Source organism: Peromyscus californicus, unplaced genomic scaffold (genome assembly GCF_007827085.1).
Source record: "Peromyscus californicus insignis strain IS unplaced genomic scaffold, ASM782708v3 Scaffold_12__1_contigs__length_115047231, whole genome shotgun sequence".
NCBI lineage: Eukaryota > Metazoa > Chordata > Mammalia > Rodentia > Cricetidae > Peromyscus > Peromyscus californicus.
Genome location: NW_026294413.1, coordinates 14,389,246 through 14,405,786, shown reverse-complemented (window position 1 = coordinate 14,405,786; position 16,541 = coordinate 14,389,246).

The window sequence follows — 16,541 nt, the reverse complement described above, 5'->3', positions numbered from 1 at the left end:
TTACAAACTGTATGGCCGTGGCAGGCTTCTTGCTAACTGTTCTTATATCTTAAATTAATCCATTTCTATCAATCTACACCTTGCCACATGGCTCGTGGCTTACCGGCATCTTCACATGCTGTTTGTCATGATGGCGGCTGGCAGTGTCTCTCTGACTCAGCCTTCCACTTCCCAGCTTTATTCTCCTCCTTGTCCCGCCTACACTTCCTCCTGCCAGACTACTGGCCAATCAGTGTTTTATTTACCAACCAATCAGAGCAACACATTTGCCATACAGAACATCCCACAGCAATTTACACTTCTTGCAATATAACTCCTATCATTGTTGTTTATCATACTTCCTAGGTAACTAGATAAGGAGCTTATTATTATAAAACAAAATGCTTTCTATAATTGTTACCATACAGATAAGTAAGCATTTACTTTGTCATTTCATTAATATGTTCACCAAAATGGTAACTTTAAATTATTATACCCTCATCAAGTACACAGTCCAAAGCAGTATTACTTAGAGCTGTTCATCACTTAACACCAAGTAAGTATCAGAATTTTAACTCTGACTCATTGCTCTTAGTTCTTATTTTAATGATGTGACTGATAGAAAAGTTACTTGTCATTTAAGCACAGGAGTCATTCAGGAGTATATAGAATATAGGTAATATATCATCTGAAGCATTTGCAAGTTGAGCTAGCTTCACTAAAATGTTTGCAGATAAGAAAAATAATGAAAACATCTTTGCCCTGACACAGAGAAGAAAAATACTACATAAGAATCTTAGCTTCAAAAACTTGGCATTTCAGATTTGGTGAGAAAAGGGATTGCTCAGGAAAAGGTTATTTGTGTTTAGGATGTCTGTGATTTTCCTCTCTTGAGAATTCTTTCTACTCTTTTTTGTCATTTCTCCTTATAGTACTGTACTATTTATGTTATTCTTGCAAAGAAACTGCCAATTATCCTTATAATACTCAATTTTCATATCTGTTCTACCAAAAGGAGCATTTAAAAAGATTATTAATACAATGTAGAACTTTTCAAAGGATAATCATAAGAAGCAAACATGACATATTATATTATTTGATATTATTTTAAAGATGTTATTTTTACATGCGTTCTTGTAGGAATGTGGTTAGTCTGATTTAGAAAGTATTTCTGAAAATTTTAGAGTAATCAAACCTATCTTTAACTATTAACCATTCCTTATATTTATCTATCCATCTATCGGTCTATTTACTGATCCATCCATTTCTTCATCTATCCATTTACATTTCCATCTACCCATCATACACCAACCCAACCATCTAACAATGCATTAGTGCATACATTCATTTATTCATCCATCCATCACTAATCCATCCATTTTCTATATAATAACTGATAACATATTAAAATTTTAAACTACTTACTAGCAATGAAAGAAGCTTAATGTGGCTTAGAATAATTGAATTGTTTCGAATTTTAATGGTATTGTATGTTTGGAGAAATTCAACTCAATATCAGGGTTGTTAAGATAGAGGAGCCGTGATAAAAACAAACTGCATTCAGTTAAGAATTTATGGGAGGAAGAGGCAGGGTGCTGGGAAGGCTCTCAGAAATCCAAAAGGATGACCCCACCTTGGTCTGCTGGCAGAGGTCCAGAAGGTGCCTGGACTGGTCTACTTTGGTGACCAGTCAAGTGAATAACCTAGCTGTCATGATAGAGCCTTTGTCCAGTGACTGATGGAGGCAGATGCAGAGATCCACAGCCAGGCACAACATCTCACATAAACCAGTGGCATACTTCCTTAAGCAAGGCCACCTTTCCAAAACAGTGCTACCAACAGGAAGCACATATTTAAATACCATAGCCAGTGGGGGACATTTCTCATTCAAATTCCCAAGATAGGAAAGAAGTTGCTGACTTTAGATGGCTTGTGGTCACTGGTCTCTTTTCAGCTCCTTATATTGAGCTTTTTCTGTGCCATAGATTATACAATCCCAAAATGAGATTACCCCATGTTTCCTCCTACCTGAAAAGAGCCTGGCCATTTTTGGAAGAGAAATGGCACACAGACTTCTCAGTTTCCCTCACTGTAAGGTTTTGTGCTCTGTTATCTTGCTACCAAGTTTGTATCTTCTAATGAGCGCTCCAACTGATGTGCTTTATCCTGCTCTAGTTCAGCCTCACTGTAGTGACAGTGCTTCCTAGATTCTTCTAAGAAGAACCCAAGGGAAGGTTGGGCTTCCCCAGGCCTCCTTTTGGGACAACTTCAGTTGTGTACTGTGTGCCTTCCAGTGTCTACTATTGCCACATTTGAACGTTCATCTAAACTTCATAATTTTTTTTTTATAGCGACAGACAATATTATCAACTTCTCTTATAAAGGGAAATACTTGGGGCTTGCTTGCACTTTAGGAGGTTTAGTTCATTATCATTATAGCAGAGGGCATGTTGAGAACATTCTAGCATTTGGTTCAGGAGTAGTAGAAATACTAGAATTTAACATACTTCAGTGTCTCTGTGAAATTTGAATATGTTTCAGATCTCTGAATCTCTATTATATACTTCATATGAACATTATGCTTGCAATATTCAAAGCCATGAACATTTTAACTCTCACTTTTGTTTTATCCATGTATTATTTTCTTTTATTTACAATCATGTGACATAAAATATCTTCTTTTTATCACTGTCTGATTTTTTTAACGTGTAGACATGTTCACACACCCACTCCTCTTTGTCACGCTTACTATAGCCCTGAAAGTAGAATTTTTGTGATTTCTTTTTACCAAATTGTTTCTTACTATTCTCTTTTACAGATTGCAAGTGGCCTTCCCTGCTGATGCTATTCTTGCAAGATCACCAATGTTGACCAATTTAAGATCAACTCTCATTTTTTCCCTCCGTTTGCTCCTTTACAGTACTGGGTACAGTACATCAAATCCTCTAGATCTACATCTCTCTTGTGTTGTGAGACAAAATGAGAACAAAATGCCCCCATCTTAGAAATAAGGCCTACCCAGAATCCAGAAATTAGAAAGTACAAAGTACAGAGTCACAAGGTATTCATTCGGTGATGACTGTTTAACCAAGGAAAGTTCTAACCCTGGTTTCCAGGGTAACTGGCCACAGAAATGTCCCCACCTGACGGCAGCCAATGAGAAATGGTGATGGGCAACCACCACCTTAGAAGTAAGATTAAGTCATGATTTCTAGAAAGTCCCTAGAAGCAAGCCAATCATAATTGTACCCATACTAGCACCCCTAACTGATGTAATATTGTGGTTTTTGCCTTTAAAAACTGAACTTGCAGAGGGGTGGGCACTTCCTCCAGCCTCCACTGCATTGGATGTATTGGATGAAGTTCCTGCCTAGGCTTGTATTGCTTTTGGATATCATGAATTAAACCTTGCTTTTGCATTCTGGAATACTCATCTTTGGTGGTTTCTTTGGGGGGTCGCGATCTGGGCACAACAGTGTAGGGTCCAAAGAAACAGTGAAGGAAGACCCCAGACTCAAATAGTATATAAGAGCAAAGAGCATTTATTATATCAGCATTCATTTGGGGTCTTCCATGTTTACAAAATGGCTACAACCTTGAGAGGATCCTGTAGGCTCCTTTTAAGCACAGTTAAGGGGAGTTTCAGGAACAGGGACAGTTAGGTCACCTCAAATATCATTTGTTAAACAAGCAGAAGTTATACCAGCATCTTTTTAACTGGTTGAGGTTTAGTCTTACAATGTTTGGACATATTTGCACAAACTTGTGCAAGTCTGGACATGACTCAGAAGGGGGCTGCTGGATTTGTCCTTGAGACACTGTGAGGCTGACTTCGGTCCTAACCCTGAATGTAAGGGCACTGTGGATAAATGGCCCTATGTTGGGAGAGACTCCGGTTTTGCCATCTTTAGAGAGCTGAAACCTAAATTCAGTTGTGATGATGAGAGAATTTAACCCCTTCATTGGTCATTGGTTTCAAGACAATGTGCTTTCATATGCCACCCCCCCATTCACTTATATTGCAAAAAATGTTGCTAGTTCCTTCTAATCTCACAGACCATTTAATGATGATGCCTTTGGGGTCAGAGTTGGTACAGTTCGAGTCAGGATATGTGTCTGCTTATTTATCACAATCTCTGCGAATATCCAATTCATATTTTCAACTCTATCTACCTCAATCCCACATTGTGCCTTAATCGCACATCATAATGTTTGTAGTCTGACCATATTAACACTTAGTTTATAGTAAATTCATTCTTGTTTCTCTTCTGATAAATCTTTTTGTCTGCTTCATGGTTCCTTACTCTCATACTTATATCTAACACATCATGTACTCTGTGTGTAAGGATATTGCTTTAGTGGTATAGTTCTCTCTAGTTCCTCGTTATTGCCTTTTTGCCCTAGAATGAGCATTTCTGTTTTCCCTTTCTCTGTCCTCCTTCTGCCTCCATCTCCTTAGGACTTCCTCTTTTAATTTCAGTTCCTCAGTATTCCTTCCTATTGCCACACAAGCAAAAGTATGCAATACTGCTTTGAACACAGTGCTTATTTCACTTAATGATGCCAAGATATAATCTATTCACAATCATATAATTTTGTTCATCTTCAGGACAGAATAAAGCTCCTTTTTATGCATAACAGATTCTGTATCTATTCACTTGTAGGTGAGCATTTACAGTTATTCCATAATTTTCCTTTAATGAATGCTGTCATGATAAACATGAATAGCTTGGTATGAAATTCACTTCAAATATTCAGCTTGATGGTATATAACTTTTTGAAAGGGAATCTTAATATTAGTATTTTGAAGAATATTTTAAGCCCCCATGAAATTACTTATTATTGGTTTGAGTCATATCCCATGCCTGGAAACTAACACAACACTTTCTTTATTAGTATAGCTTTCACTTACAGATATTGAGAATGAAGTAGAATCATTAGTGTGGACTTTCCTTCATTATTTTCAAAGTTTAATGGTGCTTTGATGTTTTACATACATCACAAGCATGACTTTAAATAAAATTTTTACTTCTTTGTGAGCTTCATATAATGTACTATTATCATATTCACTCCTAATTCCTCCCTCTAACTTCACAATAATAATGCATTATCCAGACATATCCTGTTTTATTTATCCATTCGCCAACTGATGGATGTTTTGCATCCCTATAATTTGGGACTGTTACTAGTGCTTAATGAGAATGCACTTTTGGAATACATGTTTCCGTTTCTCGTCTATGTATACCTGGAAGAATAATTGCTGGGTTGGTTGTATAGCATATTATTTTTTTTAACATTTCAAGATGCTGAATGTTTCACAAAGTGACTGTCATTTAATATCCCACCAGTGAATGAGGATTCTCTTTAGTCTATATCTACATCAGTACTTATGTTCTCTTTTTTTATTATACTTATTTTAGTGCAAATGATGTAGTATCTCTCTTTAGATTTGTGTTTTTCTTCTGAAAAAAATAATATTGAGAAAAACTCTATGTCACTTTTAGTACCTGTATATTTTTACTGGTGAAATGCATGCATATTTCTGCTGGCTTTTATCTACTACTTATCTTGTTATAGAGGTAAAAGTGATCTTTTATAATACATGGGTATTAAAAGTATTTTTCAGTCTAATTTTAGTGGTTATCCCGTTTATAATTTATCCTTTTTGTGCGGATGCTGCCTGTTTATCATGATATTTGAAAATATAACGACCTCAAGTCTGCTTGTCACTGTTTATTTTGGTGTGACGGTGTGTGTGTGTGCTTAATATGTGTATGCATTATGTATGATAATGCATAATATGTGATAAAGTGGAGTTAAACTTATAAAGGTAGTATTTAAGATTGTATAGATTTTGTTTTTATTCTCTGCATTTTATTTAGTTTCAAATGTAACCTATCGGATATAAAATAGTTATGTAACAATATTTTACAACTGGGCACTATGTAAAAATTTCAATCTGTAATGCAACCCAAATATTTGACTTCTAATGTTCTACTATCTTTTCCTCATCATAACCTTTTTCCCCAAGTGATAAAAACCATATTATTCATGAATTGCAACTGCATGATTCTGCATAATATAAAGATAAACTCAAAATAATTTGAAGTAGTAAAAAAATACATAAATATTTCTGGTAGGTACCATGTATGTCAATACATATCTGACACCATTTAACATTATAGTTTACTTGTAAATTCACTAATTATCTTTTAGATACTTATAAGATAGTTTATACACTATAGCAGAAATTTGAAAAGTCTCCTTTATTAGTAGGTCATTCATTACATAATTTGCACATGAAATGATTTGAATAAAAGCACTCACAAAACTGGTGAAAGAAACAGTAAAATGCTTCATCATCCAATAAGTATTATAAAAATATTACAATTTTAGTTGAATTATCCACTAGAACTTTAACAAGTTTTTAAGAAGATGAGTCATAATAGAACAGAGCATGCTAGTGTGTAATTAAATTATATTTTGTTTCATAAATATGAATTTAAATATTGATTAGAATCTTTTCCTTTGAATATTCCAAAGCATTTCTGAAGGGAAACTTATTTTGAAATCAGTTTATATATTTTTCATTCAATCCAACATTACTCAGCTAGAGTTTTGAACAAGATTTCTCAAGACAATGATTACATACATATGTATATATTTTGTGGTATATATTCATTTTGTTATCTAAAGAATATTAATAATTCTTTCCTTTGTGAGTGTTTGTTTTTAATTCAAATACCTGAACATGTATCATATATATACTTTGAAAATTTGATAGAATGTCGTTGGCTATATATATATATATATATATATATATATATATATATATATATATATATGTTTGTGTGTGTGTGTGTGTGTGTGTGGTCCACCTTTATTGTGCAAAAAAATGTTACAAATTAATTAATGTAAATAACATTATTAATGAGTTACAGAATTGATTTTTTTTCTTAAGAGTTATCCACTTAATATCCCACACTGATTAAAACAATTTTATGTGGCAGTGAAACAATAGTTAAACATTAAAAACCACAATATATGACCATTAATTAGTCATAGAAATTCCATAAAATGCACAGTTCTATTAAAATGGAGATTTCTCTGCTTATGAAACTATGTTCAAACTCTTCTGTTGTTACAGAAAGACACTAAAAAATGGTTTGGAGTAGAAATGACTTGAAACCATCTTTAGAGGGCAGCACCTTACTAGGGAAAGAGGGACTTTCCATGTAAGCAGCTGCTGGAACAGATACCACAATGATTATATATGGATATCAAACGTGATAGCCTGTTAAACATCAAGTCACATTTCCAAATTCACAAAAGTCTAAATAACTACTTGTAGTAGAAACTTAGAATTATAATCATTTGAGACATGTATTTTATATCACCAGCTGTCAAAGTTATACATGCTTTGTCAATCAATATTAAATTAAAATGAAACATATTTTCACTATTTTAAGTGAAGTAAAGTGTATTAATTATAATATAATCATTTAAATGTTTAATAAACGATCATTTAAAATATCATTTCATATTTAATTTTAATTACATTGGTTAGAAAGGGGATTCAAGTAGAAAAGTAATATGAGTGCTATTACTTTGAAATTGTAATGAAAATAGACTTTGAATACATGAGTCTGCAAAGATGTTATTTATATCACATGCCTTCAAACAGGAAACTTTCAAAGTTAAGCCTGTGTGACCTATTTTGAACAATTGGTCAAGCATAATAATACTCAAGGTAATGAAACAGCATTGCACTGCTGCATGTGCTATTTGGAAAATCTTCTATTGGAAAATCCTATGTGAACACATAAGCATGGAATTTAGAAGAATTTGTGGGAGAATTGTTTCCATGTCTCTCTTTCCAATAATAATCTTTTGCAGATTAAGTATTTGAAAACTTCTAAGAATTACATAATTAGGGTGCTGTGTAAATCAGACTTCAATAAAACTGGTGTTGAGCACTAGATACTGGTTGTATTACTTCACAAATGAGTGATTTTCACATATAATAAGTAAACAGCAGTGAATTAGGAAAATTGCTATGGAATATTGATGTTATTACAGAAAATGTGTACTCATTTGCCATAGAATGCCCACTTATGATATCATTTCTGAGAATATTGTAAGGGGTTAGGGAAGACACACATACAGAACTTGGTCTTAATGATTATCTTTAGCACATTAAAAATAAAACGTTAATATTTCCTTAAGACAGTGTAATCAATAATGTCAATGTCTCCCTCTTCTGTCTTTAATGTGTTTTTTGTTATAGTGAAGAGAAAGTGCTTTTTACAAGGTTATACCTCATGAAATTATTTATCAAACTACCTAAAGTAATTTGCTTTTGAAAACTGTGTTTGAATTTTAAAGCTGTAAGTATGTTTCCTAGATTCGAAACACAAACGTATTTACACATTTAAACTGAATGTCACTAGCTAGTAATAAACTGAAGACATGTATGCACAACAATGATGAATTTATTGTCCTTTTTATCTAATTTGTTATATCATTAATTTCAAGCATATTCCTTTTAGGAAATTATTTGTTCATGTATAGCATAATGTTCAGATTTAAGAATCAGGCATTAGGAGACAAATACTTTTTAGTACTTTGTTTTCAAATGACCATCGTGTATGCAAAAGTAAAGTGAGAGAAAAAATTTATTAAGATATTCATCACTTTGAAAAAGATAAATTCATAGCTAAGGCAAGTTCTTAAACTTTTATTAATAGACTATAAAGTATAGATATACTTTTGAGTTCTCAAAATATCAAAGCTTTACCTGAAATACCCAATGTGAAGCTTAAATTTGAAATGCATGATATATAATCAAGTTATTAAAATATTCAGAGTTGTTGTCTGGGCATAGCTTGCATTCCTCTAGATTAATATCTCTCTACATCATCATGTGGTTTTTTGATATATACTATAATTCAATTCACAAGAAAAAAGCATACTATTTTTTACCCTTACACTTATCTGCAAGAGCCAATTTATTTCCTGTCATGTTATTATGAAGTTGTATCAGTTACCTTGAATGGCTTCTTCTGTCATTAACTTCTGAGTTGCAGCATTTATGGGTGTAGGATTATTTCTCCTAAGTTGTTAAGTTGTTAAAGGATGGTATAAAACAAGATTTATCTACATAGGGAGACAAAATTATACCTGGTAAAAAATGGGTGGAGATGCAGGAGATACACTAGAAGGCTGTGTCCTCTCATTTTAAACTCTGTCTCATTTGCTCATCAATTTTGCCCAAGTGCATGTTTTGTTCTGATTAAGTGAGTGATTCTTGGTCATCATGGATTTTCATATTTCCTGTGTAAAGAAAACCCATGAGCAACAATGGGGACATTTAAAATGTGAAAGCTCAGGTGCACTATCGCTCCTATTGATATATTCCTAGCAACCATGTCAACATGTGGGGACTTGAATGAAAGAGGAGCTCTGCTTACCCTTGGACAAAAAAAGAAGTCCTGAGGGGAGGTTCTGAGACAAAGGGAGAGAAAAGAATTAGTTTCCTTGTTTGGAAATAAGAGGGAAAAAAGTTAGAAAAGGGACAATTTTAAGGAAAGCAAATTCCAAGACACATCACTTTCTGTATATAATGAAAAACAAAGCTTTATACAATGGAAAAATATATATATATATATAAAATTATACATAATACACAAGCATATATATATATATATATATACAACTCTAATCATACATATTTATCTTTAGCAGTATGCAAATTGGTACTGAAATGTGCAGGTAACTTTTATTCTATAGATAAGAAATTTCTCGTTTTCTTAATCCCCCCAATCTGCTTCTTAACCTCCAACTTATAAAGATCAGTATGCTGTCATAATTATTTTATACTTTTCTTAAAGCACTCATTGTTCATTATCTTCATAATCAGGAAAAAATAACAAATGTTGTGTTAGTGGGACAGTTTAGTTTATAGGGAAGTTGAAGATGTGGTTCCATACTAATGAGTAATGAACATAAGCTGCTGATTGCTCTTTTATTACTGAAAAGAAGAATATTTATTTACTCTGAAATGTTTGATGCTTCCTTAGGCAATATTTGAGTAGGCGTACCTGTAAGAAACACGGTCATTTACTTGATCTGATCTGAAATGATACCTAATTATACTGCTGTTCAACTGAAATGCTAAAATGTCAAAATGAATTCTTTTTAAGATAAAAGCAAATTGAGACAGTCATTACCATCTTGAAATAAGACCAGGGCATAGATTTATAGTGGAAAAGAAAACCATTAAGTAGATGAGATCAATAGATGTCAGGCACACAAAGGATTCTAGTGGCATCTCAAGAAAGAAGTGACTTCAACTCTAGACATAAGGATTTGTAAGTATAATCTAAAAGGTTTCACATCTAATTGTTGAAAAAAATCTAAAAGCCTTGAATGAGATAAATGTTAGACGACATCAGTTACAACGTGCCTTATTGTAACTACATGCATGTTGATATCATATTTTCTTAAAATGTATTGTTTTTTAAATGTTTTACATTTTTATTGTTACCTGAGTTTGAGTTATGTATAAAATCTCCTCTATAATTCCAAACCCTCATCATTTCATTAGTTTGCAGTTTCCATTCTGACAAATTAGAAAATATCTTAAAATTAATATGCTTTGTTGAATAATATCTAATATGCCTTCTGTATTCAAATTGCAATGTATGAAGTTCTTTCTACTGAAACTTAAAATTATTTGTATATGAAGTGTGCTTGGTTTTGTAGATCATAAATTAGCTGGAAAAAATTTTTTCAAGAATTAGTGTGATTATTTGAATTAATCGAAGATTTATTGAAAACTAGAGAAACTTCTATGGGAATTGTTTTTAGGTTATGTTCTAGACAAGATAAACTAATGATTAATGTAACACACTAATATACAGAAAATATATATTCCAATATAGATACACTAAAACAGTAAGAAGAGTATTGAAGCTACATGGTACACTGTTTTTTGGTTTGTTTTTCCTTCCATTGTACTTAATATTTCTAGGTATAGTGGGCTTACAAGGAGAAAAGTGAGGGAATTAGGTGAGGTTGTAAATATTTTTTTCCCAAAAGACCCAGAGAACTCAAGTATTTAAGATGTGAATCTTAAATTGTGCTTGTCTACATTGATGAGTTATATTTGGGGCTCATATTACAAATAATGGAGGGAGGAAAATTTAGAAGGTTCTAATTACCTTTGTTAGTTTCTCTAGCTCCTTCAACTTCTTGTTCTTGTTTGTTTTTTTTCTTGCTTTATATATACATAATCAACATATAAAACATTTATGAGTTTAAAGGGCACAGCCATGACTCAACACATGCTTACTCAGAAGAAATTACTCCTGATCTGTCCTTGAGCACATGATAATGATGAATCACTCACAGAGAATTTTAAATACCTAGTACCACCTAGTTATTCAAGCAATTCTATACATTTAATCTCCCTAAATTTCTCATCAGGTGTCTGAAAGATTACACCTTTAGACAAATACCTGCCAGTTTCTTCTATTCCCAAATCTGTGGCAATCATATTCCAGTTTCTATGATCCTGTGAATTTGACCTCGGTTCCAACTGCATGTAAAATGACATAGCAGCATCTTCCCATATCAGACTACTCTGGAGTCATTCATGATCACACATACACACACACATACACACACACACACACATACACACACACACACACACACACACACACACACACACACACACACACACACATATATATATATATATATATATATATATATATATATCTTGAATGGTGAGATTGTCTTTATTTTGATCTCTAAATTAGGTGGGCATGTATGTGAGTATGTTTGCTGTATCATTTGGCATCTTTTTTCTAAAATTAGTTTATGCCTTTGATTTTATAAGCAGTTCTGGGCTCATGAAACAGTCAAAGCAATGCACAGATTCTAAATATTCATCCTCTCTACAGTTCCCTCAGCTATGAGCTTTATACAAGTGTGGAATGTTGATAAACCCAATGAGCAACTTGTAGAGCATTGTATTTTCAATAATGACAACACTTTATGTAAATAGTAATATTATCTTCATCCATTAACCAAATGATGGATATTCTCATTTATTACATGTGCTGACTTTTTAAATCAATGATTCTCAACCTGTGTGTTGTGCACCTTTGAAAAACTTCTGTTTCCAATAATATTTATGTTAGGAATCATACTTGTGGAAAAATTACAGTTATTAAGCAGCAACAAAAATAATATTCTGGTTTGGGTTTATCAAAATACAAGGAACTGTTTAAAGGGTCACAACATTAGGAATGCTGAGAACCACTGTTTTATATAATCCTATCCTGAACATAGATGTACCAAAGTCTACTTGAAATTTTCATGATTATATCACACACACACACACACACACACACACACACACACACACACACACACACACACATATATTTCTAGATCATAGAGCTGTTCAAAACTTTAGTTTTGTAATACAGTCATATAATTTTTCATTGTTTCTAGCCAATTTTAAGGTTGAAGTATATATGTTATCTTACATATCATCCCATGCATTTTTTAGAATTCACTGGTAGATAATTGCAAGATTTTCTCCATATGGCTTGTAGGCACTGTTTTCAGTACAGGTTTTTTGTTTGGTTATATTAAGATTGTTCTCAATTACACATTTATTTCTTTATGTGTAATTGATACCCTGTTCATAGATTTTAGAATCTCTAGACAATGTGCACTTAGTTATTCCTGCTCTTTCAATAGTCAAAGGATGAAAAACTTAACTACTTCAAATAAAAAGCAAATGCAGAATATTTTCTTTTGTGCCTTTAAGCAAAGTTAAATAATTAAAACAGAAACACTACCCATAGTAGTCTAATATATATGATCATATAGAAGAACTCAATTTAATAATGAGTTTTGATGATATGTTTTAAGGAACTGATCATAGTTACTTTTCTACCACCAGTTGGTAATTGTGCTCAGAGTGAAAGGTAATTGACAAGATTCTGTACATACATTTGAGCATCACAGTTATGGATTCAGTTCATGAATACACGTAAGAGATAAAATGCAATCAAACTTCCAGTTGCAACATGTGGAACATTTGGTAATGCTCCCTAGTCATGTGGAGAACATGTTCATAATATGGCAAATGTCAATTCTTTCTTCTATAATATGGTAAACAAGTGCCATTTGTTTAACTACTACTGCTAACCAAAGAATAGATATATTTCTTCCTTTACTGGTAGAGATAAGACAAGTCATCTCTCTTGACTCTTCTGGGACTTCAACAACTGCTGCTGTTCAGACACATCATCTGGCTGGAACCTCCAGAGGCCGACTTGATCAGGCCATGACATCTGCAACTGAAAGTCTCGAGATACTCCAAAGGCAGATTAACTGTCTTGCTGGGATCATGTTCCAAAACAGAAGAACACTAGACCTAATAATTGATGAACATGGGGGAACTTGCTTGGTATTGGGAAAGAATGTTGCTTCTTTGTAGACAAATCATATCTTGTTAAAACTAATGTCAACACCCCCAGAATACTCCACAAAGACCTCCTATCCAAATTCCAGCCCAGAGAGGAAATTAGCTGATTCCATAACTAACCCCTTGTTTTCTTGGATCCTACCCTTTATCACTACTCTGATTACACTGTTTCATTTTAATGTTTACTGCCTGCCTTATTTAGTTCCTCCTGTAACAGATTACCATCATTGCTAAAATTACCAACAATCGAGTCATGGTTCACTACCAGGCCCTAGACCCTTCTGACACAGGTGACAGGTTCCTCAAGGGTTATGATAACACCACACCATTATAAAATAAAAAGGGGGAGATGTTGGAAGATTTTTGCTGACTGGTAGAGGTCACAGTCTCCCCATGGCCTGGCAGCTTATCTCAAGATCTCCATAGTATGGGGCTCCTTCCCTCCAGCCCAACTTCCTACCTCTACCTGTCCTTATCTGGAGAATGTCCCTGGGCCTAGAGTACTGACTTTATCTGAAAGCTGTCTCTAAATGAGATACCTGTCTCTAAACAAGAACCTGACTTATTTTTAGCTTGAAACCTGGCATAGATCCATGCCAGAAGGCTTCCTTGCTGCACATAGGATAACTAAGACTTGTTCTCAAAGCCTTATGGTAGGAGTATACCGCTTAATTCAAATTAGGGTTTGTCCCCAGGCTCTCCAATCTTATGTATTATTTATACTCTGGAATAAAGTTGAGCTGATTCACCGAAGTCTGTCTCCCAGAGGGCTGTCTCCATTTTTGCTCATGGGCCACATACAAAGCTTTCTGTTCCCACTACTGCCTCTTGCCCTCTCGATCTGATGGCCAACAGGCCAGGAAGGAAAGAGGACCCTCTCACACACATTTTTTGCTTATTATATTATTTTCTCTTTTTTGTCTCTCTTCACTATCTGCTTAACACCATAGTGACATTCAACAATAGTAGAGAATGCTCAGTCATTTTTCTATGAACAAGGCGGCTGTGACATATTTTATTTGAAAAGACATGTGTATGAGACAAATTTTGTTTAGTTGCACTGTACAGTGCTGTGGGTCATTAGTCCAGTGTTAGGAATCAACCATGCATAGCACCCACAGAAAAGACAAGGTAAGTCGTCAATCACTACATGAGCTTTAAAATACTAAAACATTTATAGTGTGTGACAATGCTATGTAATAGATGGGACATGTCTGAATTTATGGATTCATAATATTTGAAGGAAAAAGCATGGTGAGACTCAAAATAATCCATTTATAGTCATGCACCTCCATAACACACAAATATCATTTCTTCTTGACTATTTCTTGTTGCTTTACACAATTCAAAAGACAATAGGCCATGATCAATATAAAAGTAAGCTGTGGTAAAAATGATTAAGGAACAAAAGTATTTTAAATACTTTTTAACAAAAGTATTGTAAATAAAATCAGGTTTTTCACCCTGATCAGTATGGATAATTAAAAAATATATTAATAACCAAATTTTTTTAATGCAAGTTTCATTTTAATTGACAAAGTATAAGTAGAGCCTTATAAGGGTATAATTTTATATTTATTTTTTCCAAAGTGTGAACCATTCCCTACAAAACGGTATATGGACATATAATTTATTTTCAATTGATGTGCATATTCTATTGCCAAATTATCTCCCTGGGACCATTTTATGTAGCTCTCCAATTGCTGGAGTGTATGAATCATTGTACAATCATTGTACAATAGTTTTGCTGTTACAGAATGCCAAATTATAAGACCAATCCCTAGCCTTTTTAAAAAAATATTGTTATTATTATTTTATTAAGAAAATTTTTTCATTCATTTTACACATCATTCAAAGATCCTCCTCTTCCCTCCTCCTGCCCCCCCAACCTCCCCCTCCCAACCCACCGCCACTCCCATCCACAAGAAGACAAGGCCTCCCATGGGGAGACACATTCAGTAGAGGCAAGTCCAAGCCCTTCCCCCTGCCTCAAGGCTGCACTAGGGTAGTGGGCTGCATCATAGATAGTAGGCTCCACAAAGCCTGATCATGCATCAGAGATGGATTCTGATCCGATTGCCAAGGGGCCCCAAGCAGATAAAGTTATACAACTGTCTCACCATGCAGAGGGCCTAGTCCAGTCTCATGTAGCTATGCAGGCTCCACAGCAATTCATCCAACTTTCATGAGTTCCCTTTAGTTTGGTTTGGTTGTCCCTGCAGGTTTCCCCATCATGATCCTGATGTACTTGCTCACAGAAACCATCTTCTCTCTCTTTGACTAGACTCCTGGAGCTCTATCTAGTGATTGGTTGTGGATCTCTGCATCTGTTTCCATCAGTCATTGAAGAAAAGGTCTGTGATGATAGTCAGGGTATTCACCGGTCTGATCTCTGGGGTAAGCCAGTTCAGTTCAGGCACCCTCTCCACTATTGCTAATAGCCCAGGCTGGGGTCATCCTTGGGGATTCCTGGCAACTTCCCTAGCACCGGGTTTCTCTTTATCCCCATTATATGTCTCTCTATCATGGTATCTCTTTCATTGCATTCCCCCTCCCTCCCTGTTCCAGATCAAACATCCCATTCCCTTATGTTCTCATCCCCTACCTCCTACCCTCCATTGCCCTCCCCTAATCCCCAGTGAAGAAATCATTAAATATCAACAGTGACTGGTTTAGTAAACAATTATAGCTCTAGCATTATGGTCTCTCTATTCTTTATAAAACCCTTCATCATGAACCCATCTAAATTTAGATCATTAATCTTGAACTCATGAGAAAATTAATCTTTTTTAGCCATAGTTGCTTTCCCATTTGAACTTAGGATTTCTGGACTTTCTTCTTCTTCTTCTTCTTCTTCTTCTTCTTCTTCTTCTTCTTCTTCTTCTTCTTCTTCTTCTTCATCTTCTTTTTTTTTTCTTGTATACATGTCCTTCATATTGTCCTACCTAGGATTTGATTGTTTAATCCAGTTTTTATTTAAAAACATGTATATACATTTCTACTTATTTGTTAGTGGTTTTATTGCTAATTTAATTACAGTTCCAACTGATAC